At 49.5% G+C, this 12916-nt stretch overlaps 3 non-coding genes across 3 annotated transcripts; all 3 read right to left on the bottom strand.

Annotated features, from left to right (window-relative positions):
* Positions 1 to 1004: 1004 nt before the first annotated feature.
* Positions 1005 to 1077, bottom strand: TRNAK-CUU (transfer RNA lysine (anticodon CUU)). The gene has a single exon. It is a non-coding gene; the product is annotated as a tRNA-Lys (tRNA).
* Positions 1078 to 8143: 7066 nt separating this feature from the next.
* On the bottom strand, positions 8144 to 8216 carry TRNAK-CUU (transfer RNA lysine (anticodon CUU)). The gene has a single exon. It is a non-coding gene; the product is annotated as a tRNA-Lys (tRNA).
* Positions 8217 to 9777: 1561 nt separating this feature from the next.
* TRNAQ-CUG (transfer RNA glutamine (anticodon CUG)) lies at positions 9778 to 9850 on the bottom strand. Its single transcript has one exon. It is a non-coding gene; the product is annotated as a tRNA-Gln (tRNA).
* Between the last annotated feature and the right edge of the window lie 3066 nt (positions 9851 to 12916).

Genomic DNA, 12916 nt, shown 5'->3' with positions numbered 1-12916 from the left:
GCTCGGCCTAGGACCGCTCCCAGCGGCGCCTCCCAGGGCGGGAAGTACTGCGTTGTGTGGAGTCGTGTGGGAATCGTGAGGCAAACTGCAGGATGTGTGTGTGTGTGTAGTTTTAAGCCTCGGAGAAATATCTGAAAATGGTGAGAGTTAATGTTAAACCCGAAAATGGAGAAGTCTTTAAAAAGCATCACGCCCAACCTGGGGCTCGAACCCACGACCCTGAGATTAAGAGTCTCATGCGCTACCGACTGAGCTAGCCGGACTGCTGTGCCTATCTTATTTCACACACCCTCTGTGTGTTCTTTGTGAGGCAGTAGTGTGTGGTTATCCCAGGAGGCCCCTTTGTTTCATTTTCTCTGCTGCTGACTCGACACAGGCACCTTTCTCTTTCTCCATCTCTCGCTCTACCCCAGTCTTATGTGCCCATCAGTCTTTCTGGAGCTCACTCTGGTACATACATGCATCTGTCCTCTCAACCTGTCTCTGGGCACATGCTTAAATGTCCAGTAGAGAACAGTGTGAACTCTCCCTGTTTCGCGAGGTGGCAGTCAGCCTCCAGAGCCGTGTTCCGGAGGCTGCCAGAATGGCCGAGCGGTGTAAGGTGCCACATTCAAGAGCAGTATCTTCCCCAGTCCCGTGGCCAAATCCCGCTGCTGACATAAAGTAGTTTTCATACCTACTTTAATCATAACACCAGCGGGGATGAGACCTTAAACTCCTCTTTTTGAAAGGATGGGGGTGGACAGGACGGACCGGAGCGGACTCCGACCTCGCTGTAAGCACAGGCGGCTTAGGCTAGGAAAGGGCGCAGGAAAGGTTCGGCCTAGGACCGCTCCCAGCGGCGCCTCTCAGGGCGGGAAGTGCTGCGTTGTGTGGAGTCCTGTGGGAATCGTGAGGCAAACTGCAGGATGTGTGTGTGTGTAGTTTTAAGCCTCAGCGAAATATCTGAAAAAGGTGAGAGATAATGTTAAACCCGAAAATGGAGAAGCCTTTAAAAAGCATCACGCCCAACGTGGGGCTCGAACCCACGACCCTGAGATTAAGAGTCTCATGCTCTACCGACTGAGCTAGTCGGGCTGCTGTGCCTATGACATTTCACACAACCTCTGTGTGTTCTTTGTGAGGAAGTAGTGTGTGGTTATCCCAGGAGGCCCCTTTGTTTCATTTTCTCTGCTGCTGACTCGACACAGGCACCTTTCTCTTTCTCCATCTCTCGCTCTACCCCAGTCTTATGTCCCCATCAGTCTCTCTGGAGCTCACTCTGGTACATACATGCATCTGTCCTCTCAACCTGCCTCTGGGCACATACTTAAATGTCCAGTAGAGAACAGTGTGAACTCTCGCTGTTTCGCGAGGTGGCAGTCAGCCTCCAGAGCCGTGTTCTGGAGGCTGCCGGAATGGCCGAACGGTGTAAGGCGCCACATTCAAGAGCAGTATCTTCCCCAGTCCCGTGGTCAAATTCCGCTGCTGACATAAAGTAGTTTTCATACCTATTTTAATCATAACACCAGCGGGATGAGACCTTAAAGTCCTCTTTTTGAAAGGATGGGGGGCGGACAGGACGGACCGGAGCAGACTCCGAGCTCGCTGTAAGCACAGGCGGCTCAGGCTAGGAAAGGGCTCAGGAAAGGCTCGGCCTAGGACCGCTCCCAGCGGCGCCTCCCAGGGCGGGAAGTGCTGCGTTGTGTGGAGTCCTGTGGGAATCGTGAGGCAAACTGCAGGATGTGTGTGTGTGTAGTTTTAAGCCTCAGCGAAATATCTGAAAAAGGTGAGAGTTAATGTTAAACCCGAAAATGGAGAAGCCTTTAAAAAGCATCACGCCCAACGTGGGGCTCGAACCCACTGTGTGAGAAAGTAGCCTCTTTCTAGCCTTGTTACCCCCACTTTTGGCCTGTTTGTGAGTGTATGTCAGGGTGTTTTCACTGTCTCACTGGGATCCTGCTAGCCAGGGCCCAGTGCTCATAGTGAAAACCCTATGTTTTCAGTATGTTTGTTATGTGTCACTGGGACCCTGCTAGTCAGGACCCCTGTGCTCATAAGGTTGTGGCCTATATGTATGTGTTCCCTGTGTGGTGCCTAACTGTCTCACTGAGGCTCTGCTAACCAGAACCTCAGTGGTTATGCTCTCTCATTTCTTTACAAATTGTCACTAACAGGCTAGTGACCAATTTTACCAATTTACATTGGCTTACTGGAACACCCTTATAATTCCCTAGTATATGGTACTGAGGTACCCAGGGTATTGGGGTTCCAGGAGATCCCTATGGGCTGCAGCATTTCTTTTGCCACCCATAGGGTGCTCTGACAATTCTTACTCAGGCCTGCCACTGCAGCCTGAGTGAAATAACGTCCACGTGATTTCACAGCCATTTTACACTGCACTTAAGTAACTTATAAGTCACCTATATGTCTAACCTTTACCTGGTAAAGTTTAGGTGCAAAGTTACTTAGTGTGAGGGCACCCTGGCACTAGCCAAGGTGCCCCCACATTGTTCAGGGCCAATTCCCCAGACTTTGTGAGTGCGGGGACACCATTACACGCGTGCACTATGTATAGGTCACTACCTATATGTAGCTTCACAATGGTAACTCCGAATATGGCCATGTAACATGTCTATGATCATGGAATTGCCCCCTCTATGCCATCCTGGCATAGTTGGCACAATCCCATGATCCCAGTGGTCTGTAGCACAGACCCTGGTACTGCCAAACTGCTTTTTCTGGGGTTTCACTGCAGCTGCTGCTGCTGCCAACCCCTCAGACAGGTTTCTACCCCCCTGGGGTCAAGCCAGGCTTCTCCCAGGATGGCAGAACAAAGGACTTCCTCTGAGAGAGGGTGTTACACCCTCTCCCTTTGGAAAATGGTGTGAAGGCAGGGGAGGAGTAGCCTCCCCCAGCCTCTGGAAATGCTTTCATGGGCACAGATGTGCCCAATTCTGCATAAGCCAGTCTACACCGGTTCAGGGGACCCCTTAGCCCTGCTCTGGCGCGAAACTGGACAAAGGAAAGGGGAGTGACAACTCCCCTGACCTGCACCTCCCCTGGGAGGTGTCCAGAGCTCCTCCGGGGTGCTCCAGACCTCTGCCATCTTGGAAACAGAGGTGCTGCTGGCACACTGGACTGCTCTGAGTGGCCAGTGCCACCAGGTGACGTCAGAGACTCCTTCTGATAGGCTCCTTCAGGTGTTGCTAGCCTATCCTCTCTCCTAGGTAGCAAAACCCTCTTTTCTGGCTATTTAGGGTCTCTGCTTTGGGGATTTCCTTAGATAACGAATGCATGAGCTCATCAGAGTTCCTCTGCATCTCTCTCTTCACTTTCTGCCAAGGAATCGACTGCTGACCGCGCTGGAAGCCTGCAAAACTGCAACATAGTAGCAAAGACGACTACTGCAACTCTGTAACGCTGATCCTGCCGCCTTCTCGACTGTTTTCCTGGTGGTGCATGCTGTGGGGGTAGTCTGCCTCCTCTCTGCACTAGAAGCTCCGAAGAAATCTCCAGTGGGTCGACGGAATCTTCCCCCTGCAACCGCAGGCACCAAAAAGCTGCATTACCGGTCCCTTGGGTCTCCTCTCAGCACGACGAGCGAGGTCCCTTGAATCCAGCAACTCTGTCCAAGTGACTCCCACAGTCCAGTGACTCTTCAGTCCAAGTTTGGTGGAGGTAAGTCCTTGCCTCCCCACGCCAGACTGCATTGTTGGAAACTGCGTCTTTTGCAACTACTCCGGCTTCCGTGCACTTCTGGCGGAAATCCTTTGTGCACAGCCAAGCCCGGGTCCACGGCACTCTAACCTGCATTGCACGACTTTCTAAGTTGGTCTCCGGCGACTCCTTTGTGCAACTTCGGCGAGCACCGTTTCTTGCATCCTCGTAGTGCCTGTTTCTGGCACTTCTCCAGGTGCTACCTGCTGCTGAGAGGGCTCCTTCTCTTGCACCACATTCCCTCTCTCTCCTGACACAAGTGGCGACATCCTGGTCCCTCCTGGGCCATAGCAGCATCCAAAAATGCTTACCGCACGATTTGCAGCTAGCAAGGCTTGTTGGCGGTCTTTCGGCGGGAAAACACTTCTGCACAACTCTCCACGGCAAGTGGGATCCGTCCACGAAAGCGGAAGTCTCTAGCCCTTTTCGTTCCTGCAGAAACCTCAGCTTCTTATGTCCAGTAGAAGCTTCTTTGCACCCACAGCTGGCATTTCCTGGGCATCTGCCCATCTCCGACTTGCTTGTGACTTTTGGACTTGGTCCCCTTGTTCCACAGGTACCCTAGATTGGAAATCCATCGTTGTTGCATTGCTGGTTTGTGTCTTTCCTGCATTATTCCCCTATCACGACTTCTTTGTCCTTTGGGGAACTTCAGTGCACTTTGCACTCACTTTTCAGGGTCTTGGGGAGGGCTATTTTTCTAACCCTCACTATTTTCTAATAGTCCCAGCGACCCTCTACAAGGTCACATAGGTTTGGAGTCCATTCGTGGTTCACATTCCACTTTTGGAGTATATGGTTTGTGTTGCCCCTATCCCTATGTGTCCCCATTGCATCCTATTGTAATTATACATTGTTTGCACTGTTTTCTAAGACTATACTGCATATTTTTGGTATTGTGTACATATAACTTGTGTATATTTGCTATCCTCATACTGAGGGTACTCACTGAGATACTTTGGCATATTGTCATAAAAATAAAGTACCTTTATTTTTAGTATATCTGTGTATTGTGTTTTCTTATGATATTGGGCAAGTGACACTTGTGGTACTGTAGGAGCTTCACTCGTCTCCTAGTTCAGCCTAAGCTGCTCTGCTAAGCTACCATTATCTATCAGCCTATGCTGCTAGACACCCTATACACTAATAAGGGATAACTGGGCCTGGTGCAAGGTGCAAGTACCCCTTGGTACTCACTACAAGCCAGTCCAGCCTCCTACACACGACCCTGAGATTAAGAGTCTCATGCGCTACCGACTGAGCTAGTCGGGCTGCTGTGCGTATCTTATTTCACACACCCTCTGTGTGTTCTTTGTGAGGAAGTAGGGTGTGGTTATCCCAGGAGGCACCTTTGTTTCATTTTCTCTGCTGCTGACTCGACACAGGCACCTTTCTCTTTCTCCATCTCTCGCTCTGCCCCAGTCTTATGTCCCCATCAGTCTCTCTGGAGCTCACTCTGGTGCATACATGCATCTGTCCTCTCAACCTGTCTCTGGGCACATACTTAAATGTCCAGTAGAGAACAGTGTGAACTCTCCCTGTTTCGCGAGGTGGCAGTCAGCCTCCAGAGGCGTGTCCGGAGGCTGCCGGAATGGCCGAGCGGTGTAAGGTGCCACATTCAAGAGCAGTATCTTCCCCAGTCCCGTGGTCAAATCCCGCTGCTGACATAAAGTTGTTTTCATACCTACTTTAATCATAACACCAGCGGGGATGAGACCTTAAACTCCTCTTTTTGAAAGGATGGGGGGGGACAGGACGGACCGGAGCGGACTCCGAGCTCGCTGTAAGCACGGGCGGCTCAGGCTAGGAAAGGGCGCGGGAAAGGCTCGGCCTAGGACAACTCCCAGCGGCGCCACCCAGGGCGGGAAGTGCTGCGTTGTGTGGAGTCCTGTGGGAATCGTGAGGCAAACTGCAGGATGTGTGTGTGTGTAGCTTTAAGCCTCAGCGAAATATCTGAAAAAAGTGAGAGTTAATGTTCAACCCGAAAATGGAGAAGCCTTTAAAAAGCATCACACCCAACGTGGGGCTCGAACCCACGTCCCTGAGATTAAGAGTCTCATGCACTACCGACTGAGCTAGCCGGGCTGCTGTGTCTATCTCATTTCACACACCCTCTGTGTGTTCTTTGTGAGGCAGTAGTGTGTGGTTATCCCAGGATGCCCCTTTGTTTCATTTTCTCTGCTGCTGACTCGACACAGGCACCTTTCTCTTTCTCCATCTCTCGCTCTACCCCAGTCTTATGTCCCCATCAGTCTTTCTGGAGCACACTCTGGTACATACATGCATCTGTCCTCTCAACCTGTCTCTGGGCACATGCTTAAATGTCCAGTAGAGAACAGTGTGAACTCTCCCTGTTTCGCGAGGTGGCAGTCAGCCTCCAGAGCCGTGTTCCGGAGGCTGCCGGAATGGCCGAGCGGTGTAAGGTGCCACATTCAAGAGCAGTATCTTCCCCAGTCCCGTGGCCAAATCCCGCTGCTGACATAAAGTAGTTTTCATACCTACTTTATCATAACACCAGCGGGGATGAGACCTTAAACTCCTCTTTTTGAAAGGATGGGGGGACAGGACGGACCGGAGCGGACTCCGACCTCGCTGTAAGCACGGGCGGCTCAGGCTAGGAAAGGGCGCAGGAAAGGCTCGGCCTAGGACCGCTCCCAGCGGCGCCTCTCAGGGCGGGAAGTGCTGCGTTGTGTGGAGTCCTGTGGGAATCGTGAGGCAAACTGCAGGATGTGTGTGTGTGTAGTTTTAAGCCTCAGCAAAATATCTGAAAAAGGTGAGAGTTAATGTTAAACCGGAAAATGGAGAAGCCTTTAAAAAGCATCACGCCCAACGTGGGGTTCGAACCCACGACTAAGAGTCTCATGCTCTACCGACTGAGCTAGTCAGGCTGCTGTGCCTATGTCATTTCACACACCCTCTGTGTGTTCTTTGTGAGGAAGTAGTGTGTGGTTATCCCAGGAGGCCCCTTTGTTTCATTTTCTCTGTTGCTGACTCGACACAGGCACCTTTCTCTTTCTCCATCTCTCGCTCTACCCCATTCTTATGTCCCCATCAGTCTCTCTGGAGCTCACTCTGGTGCATACATGCATCTGTCCTCTCAACCTGTCTCTGGGCACATACTTAAATGTCCAGTAGAGAACAGTGTGAACTCTCCCTGTTTCGAGACGTGGCAGTCAGCCTCCAGAGCCGTGTTTGGGAGGCTGCCGGAATGGCCGAGAAGTGTGAGGCACCACATTCAAGAGCAGTATCTTCCCCAGTCCTGTGATCAAATACCGCTGCCAACATAAAGTAGTTTTCATACCTACTTTAATCATAACACCAGCGGGGATGAGACCTTAAAATACTCTTTTTGAAAGGATGGGAGGGGACAGGACGGAGCGGAGCGGACTCCGAGCTCGCTGTAAGCACAGGCGGCTCAGGCTAGGAAAGGGAGCAGGAAAGGCTTGGCCTAGGACCGCTCCCAGCGGCGCCTCCCATGGCGGGAAGTGCTGCGTTGTGTGGAGTCCTGGGGGAATCGTGAGGCAAACTGCAGGATGTGTGTGTGTGTGTAGTTTTAAGCCTCAGCGAAATATCTGAAAAAGGTGAGAGTTAATGTTAAACCCGAAAATGGAGAAGCCTTTAAAAAGCATCACACCCAACATGGGGCTCGAATCCACAAACCTGAGATTAAGAGTCTCATGCTCTCCCAACTGAGCTAGCCGGGCTACTGTGCCTATGTCATTTCACACACCCTCTGTGTGTTCTTTGTGAGGAAGTAGTGTGTGGTTATCCCAGGTGGCCCCTTTGTTTCATTTTCTCTGCTGCTGACTCGACACAGGCACCTTTCTCTTTCTCCATCTCTCGCTCTACCCCAGTCTTATGTCCCCATCAGTCTCTCTGGAGCTCACTCGGGTACATACATGCATCTGTCCTCTCAACCTGTCTCTGGGCACATACTTAAATGTCCAGTAGAGAACAGTGTGAACTCTCCCTGTGTCGCGAGGTGGCAGTGAGCCTCCAGAGGCGTGTCCGGAGGCTGCCGGAATGGCCGAGCGGTGTAAGGCTCCACATTCAAGAGCAGTATCTTCCCCAGTCCCGTGGTCAAATCCCGCTGCTGACATAAAGTTGCTTTCATACATACTTTAATCATAACACCAGCGGGGATGAGACCTTAAACTCCTCTTTTTGAAAGGATGGGCGGGGACAGGACGGACCGGAGCGGACTCCGAGCTCGCTGTAAGCACGGGCGGCTCAGGCTAGGAAAGGGCACGGGAAAGGCTCGGCCTAGGAACGCTCCCAGCGGCGCCACCCAGGGCGGGAAGTACTGCGTTGTGTGGAGTCCTGTGGGAATCGTGAGGCAAACTGCAGGATGTGTGTGTGTGTAGTTTTAAGCCTCAGCAAAATATCTTAAAAAAGTGAGAGTTAATGTTCAACCCGAAAATGGAGAAGCCTTTAAAAAGCATCATGCCCAACATGGGGCTCGAACCCACGAACTTGAGATTAAGAGTCTCATGCTCTACCAACTGAGCTAGCCGGGCTGCTGTCCCTATGTCATTTCACACACCCTCTGTGTGTTCTTTGTGAGGAAGTAGTGTGTGGTTATCCCAGGTGGCCCCTTTGTTTCATTTTCTCTGCTGCTGACTCGACACAGGCACCTTTCTCTTTCTCCATCTCTCGCTCTACCCCAGTCTTATGTCCCCATCAGTCTCTCTGGAGCTCACTCTGGTACATACATGCATCTGTCCTCTCAACCTGTCTCTGGGCACATACTTAAATGTCCAGTAGAGAACAGTGTGAACTCTCCCTGTGTCGCGAGGCGGCAGTCAGCCTCCAGAGCTGTGTTCCGCAGGCTGCCGGAATGGCCGAGCGGTGTAAGGTGCCATATTCAAGAGCAGTATCTTCCCCAGTCCTGTGATCAAATCCTGCTGCTGACATAAAGTAGTTTTCATACCTACTTTAATCATAACACCAGCGGGGATGAGACTTTAAACTCCTCTTTTTGAAAGGATGGGGGGTGACAGGACGGACCGGAGCGGACTCCGAGCTCGCTGTAAGCACGGGCGGCTCAGGCTAGGAAAGGGCGCAGGAAAGGCTCGGCATAGGACCGCTCCCAGCGGCGCATCCCAGGGCGGGAAGTGTTGCGTTGTGTGGAGTCCTGTGGGAATCGTGAGGCAAACTGCAGGATGTGTGTGTGTGTGTAGTTTTAAGCCTCAGCAAAATATCTGAAAAAGGTGAGAGTTAATGTTAAACCCGAAAATGGAGAAGACTTTAAAAAGCATCACGCCCAACGCGGAGCTCGAACCCACGACCCTGAGATTAAGAGTCTCATGCTCTCCCGACTGAGGTAGCCAGGCTGCTGTTCTTATGTCATTTCACACACCCTCTGTGTGTTCTTTGTAAGGAAGTAGTGTGTGGTTATCCCAGGAGGCCCCTTTGTTTCATTTTCTCTGCTGCTGACTCGACACAGGCACCTTTCTCTTTCTCCATCTCTCGCTCTACCCCAGTCTTATGTCCCCATCAGTCTCTCTGGAGCTCACTCTGGTGCATACATGCATCTGTCCTCTCAACCTGTCTCTGGGCACATACTTAAATGTCCAGTAGAGAACAGTGTGAACTCTCCCTGTTTCGAGAGGTGGCAGTCAGCCTCCAGAGCTGTGTTTGAGAGGCTGCCGGAATGGCCGAGCGGTGTGAGGCACCACATTCAAGAGCAGTATCTTTCCCAGTCCTGTGATCAAATACCGCTGCCAACATAAAGTAGTTTTCATACCTACTTTAATCATAACACCAGCGGGGATGAGACCTTAAAATACTCTTTTTGAAAGGATGGGAGGGGACAGGACGGAGCGGAGAGGACTCCGAGCTCGCTGTAAGCACAGGCGGCTCAGGCTAGGAAAGGGCGCAGGAAAGGCTTGGCCTAGGACCGCTCCCAGCGGCACCTCCCATGGCGGGAAGTGCTGCTTTGTGTGGAGTCCTGTGGGAATCGTGAGGCAAACTGCAGGATGTGTGTGTGTGTGTGTAGTTTTAAGCCTCAGCGAAATATCTGAAAAAGGTGAGAGTTAATGTTAAACCCGAAAATGGAGAAGCCTTTAAAAAGCATCACACCCAACACGGGGCTCGAACCCACGACCCTGAGATTCAGCATCTCATGCTCTACCAACTGAGCTAGCCGGGCTGCTGTGCCTATGTCATATCACACACCCTCTGTGTGTTCTTTGTGAGGAAGTAGTGTGTGGTTATCCCAGGAGGCCCCTTAGTTTCATTTTCTCTGCTGCTGACTCGACACAGGCACCTTTCTCTTTCTCCATCTCTCGCTCTACCCCAGTCTTATGTCCCCATCAGTCTCTCTGGAGCTCACTCTGGTAAATACATGCATCTGTCCTCTCAACCTGTCTCTGGGCACATACTTAAATGTCCAGTAGAGAACAGTGTGAACTCTCCCTGTTTCGCGAGGTGGCAGTCAGCCTCCTGAGCCGTGCTCCAGAGGCTGCTGGAAGGGCCGAGCGGTGTAAGGCGCCACATTCAAGAGCAGCATCTTCCCCAATCCCGTGATCAAATCCCTCTGCTGACATAAAGTAGTTTTCATACCTACTTTAATCATAAACACCAGCGGGGATGAGACCTTAAACTCCTCTTTTTGAAAGGATGGGGGGGGACAGGACGGACTGGAGCGGACTCAGAGCTCGCTGTAAGCACGGGCGGCTCAGGCTAGGAAAGGGCGCAGGAAAGGCTCGGCCTAGGACCGCTCCCAGCTGCGCCTACCAGGGCGGGAAGTGTTGCGTTGTGTGGAGTCCTGTGGGAATCGTGAGGCAAACTGCAGGATGTGTGTGTGTGTGTAGTTTTAAGCCTCAGCAAAATATCTGAAAAAGGTGAGAGTTAATGTTAAACCCGAAAATGGAGAAGCCTTTAAAAAGCATCACGCCCAAAGTGGGCTCGAACCCACGACCCTGAGCTTAAGAGTTTCATGCTCTACCGACTGAGCTACCCGGGCTGCTGTGCCTATGTCATATCGCACACCCTCTGTGTGTTCTTTGTGAGGAAGTAGTGTGTGGTTATCCCAGGAGGCCCCTTTGTTTCATTTTTTCTGCTGCTGACTCGACACAGGCACATGCATCTGTCCTCTCAACCTCTCTCTGGGCACATACTTAAATGTCCAGTAGAGAACAGTGTGAACGCTCCTTGTTTCGCGAGGTGGCAGTCAGCCTCCAGAGCTGTGTTCCTGAGGCTGCCGGAATGGCCGAGAGGTGTAAGGCGCCACATTCAAGAGCAGTATCTTCCCCAGTCCTGTGATCAAATACCGCTGCCGACATAAAGTAGTTTTCATACCTACTTTAATCTGATGTAGGAAGAATAGGAATACATCACATACAAACAAACATAAATTCCCAAAACCCAATACAAGCATTTTAGGCTAGATAGTTGTAAACCAATGTAAGTAGTGAAAGGCTTAATACATGACATGTTTAAAAAAGACAGACTGTGGGTTCAATAGAAAAGACAGGTCATATTTAGGACAAACAAACACTTATTAGTTAGGAAACATATATACATGCTGCATTGTTAAGTTAGCTGTGCTGAAACACACAAGAGGCCCCAGCCACATTAGAATGATTTTTTTTCTTTAAAGCTGCACCAACTGTTGCTTTCATAATGTTCACTCAGCATGAACAGGGTGGAACAGAAGGGTGTATCCTTCCTTAGCACAGGGGTCCTAAAAACCACAAGTCATTCATATCGTGTTAAGGGGAATTGTGTAACGGGTCAGATAAGTAGTTGCAAGGCAGGGCTACCATGAGCAGCACGCAACATATAATCTCTTGTTGTGCAGAAAGATAGATATGGTGAATGACGTCAGTGTAACTTACCCACCCATGAGGCCAACAAGTGCATGTGCTTCTTTCCAAAGGCACCTCATTATCTTATCTGTACTGCTTGTAGTTGCTTACGTCAATGGTGAACTCTTCACCACAGTTTTTTGTAGTTTTTACAGTATAAATGCTACTGGTGTTTGAACCAGAACTTTGAACTTCAGTCATGGCCTCTATGTTGAGACTGCCTGTTGTTCCCAGCTGAAAATCGATTAAACCTATATTATTGTGTCAAATTGATCTGTCTCATTTTGTTAACAGATTTCCCTCTAACATATTGGCCAGCTAAGCCAGGAGCACTACTTTGATCTCACCAACTGCTGGACTGGGGGCCCAGCCTGTCTCCACGAGGTGATTTGCGCACTTTTTAAAGAGGTAAGAGAGATGCCAACATTTATTTAAAAATCTCTGATTTCGTGGGGACAGATGGGTCTCAGTGGAAGGTAGTGAAGTGGACAAAGTATGAGGTCTGTTCCTTTTATTTTATAAAGACAGTTACAATTTTGACACTGTAATGTATGTAATTTTTGTGTTTGCATGCAAGATTGTGTATGAATTGAGATAATATTAAGGGATCCCGGTGGTAAATCCGGAAGATACAGGGAGCTTGACTAAGTAAGTCAAAAGTGGTCAGGAGTAGTGTTGGGCTTGGGGGCTGAGCAATCAGTGTATGTTTTAAAGAACACTCATGTCAACCTAACCCAGATATTGAATCTGGAAGTCACCATTTTTTGTTGTTGTTGAAAATAGTGAAAAGTTGTCCCCTCTATGAATCCAGAGGGAAGTGACCAGTAGTATTTTGTTTGCCCTAGTATGAAATTAAGAATGACTGTGTATGTATATTAAAATTTATGGTGTATGTATATGCATGTATAGACAGAAATGTGGCCACATAATAATGTCAATATATAAGTTTGTTATTTAGTGTATAATTTAGGAATAAGTATCTGACCTCCTATTCTTATGAAGGTTAAGTCATAACAGTATACTCAAAAGTGAAGTACTGTCCCAAAAAAGTCAACTAATTAATTCCACATCCCTGAATTAATTATTCATTTTTATAACATTCAGGCTGTCGCCCTCTGCAACAGAACTGACCTTAGTAGATCAGCAATATCAATAACATAGAATCATTTTTTAAGTCAGAAGTTTAGGAATGTCTAAGTATTTATAGTATATCACCCCTAGGCCTTAAAAACAATCTACATTGACATAAAATAAATGCTTGTTAGACAATTATAAAAACAATATTCAAAGAACTAATACAAGGACATTATCCTCCAAGTTAAACGTAGTGTAGTAGCCTCATGAACCCCATGACAAATATTGACACTACTAACTATTATTCCCATTATGAAACTATAGAGCCTCAA

This window comes from Pleurodeles waltl, chromosome 6 (assembly GCF_031143425.1).
Source record: "Pleurodeles waltl isolate 20211129_DDA chromosome 6, aPleWal1.hap1.20221129, whole genome shotgun sequence".
Lineage (NCBI taxonomy): Eukaryota > Metazoa > Chordata > Amphibia > Caudata > Salamandridae > Pleurodeles > Pleurodeles waltl.
The sequence above is the reverse complement of the archived record's forward strand: the minus strand, read 5'-3'. Positions and strand labels throughout refer to the sequence as shown.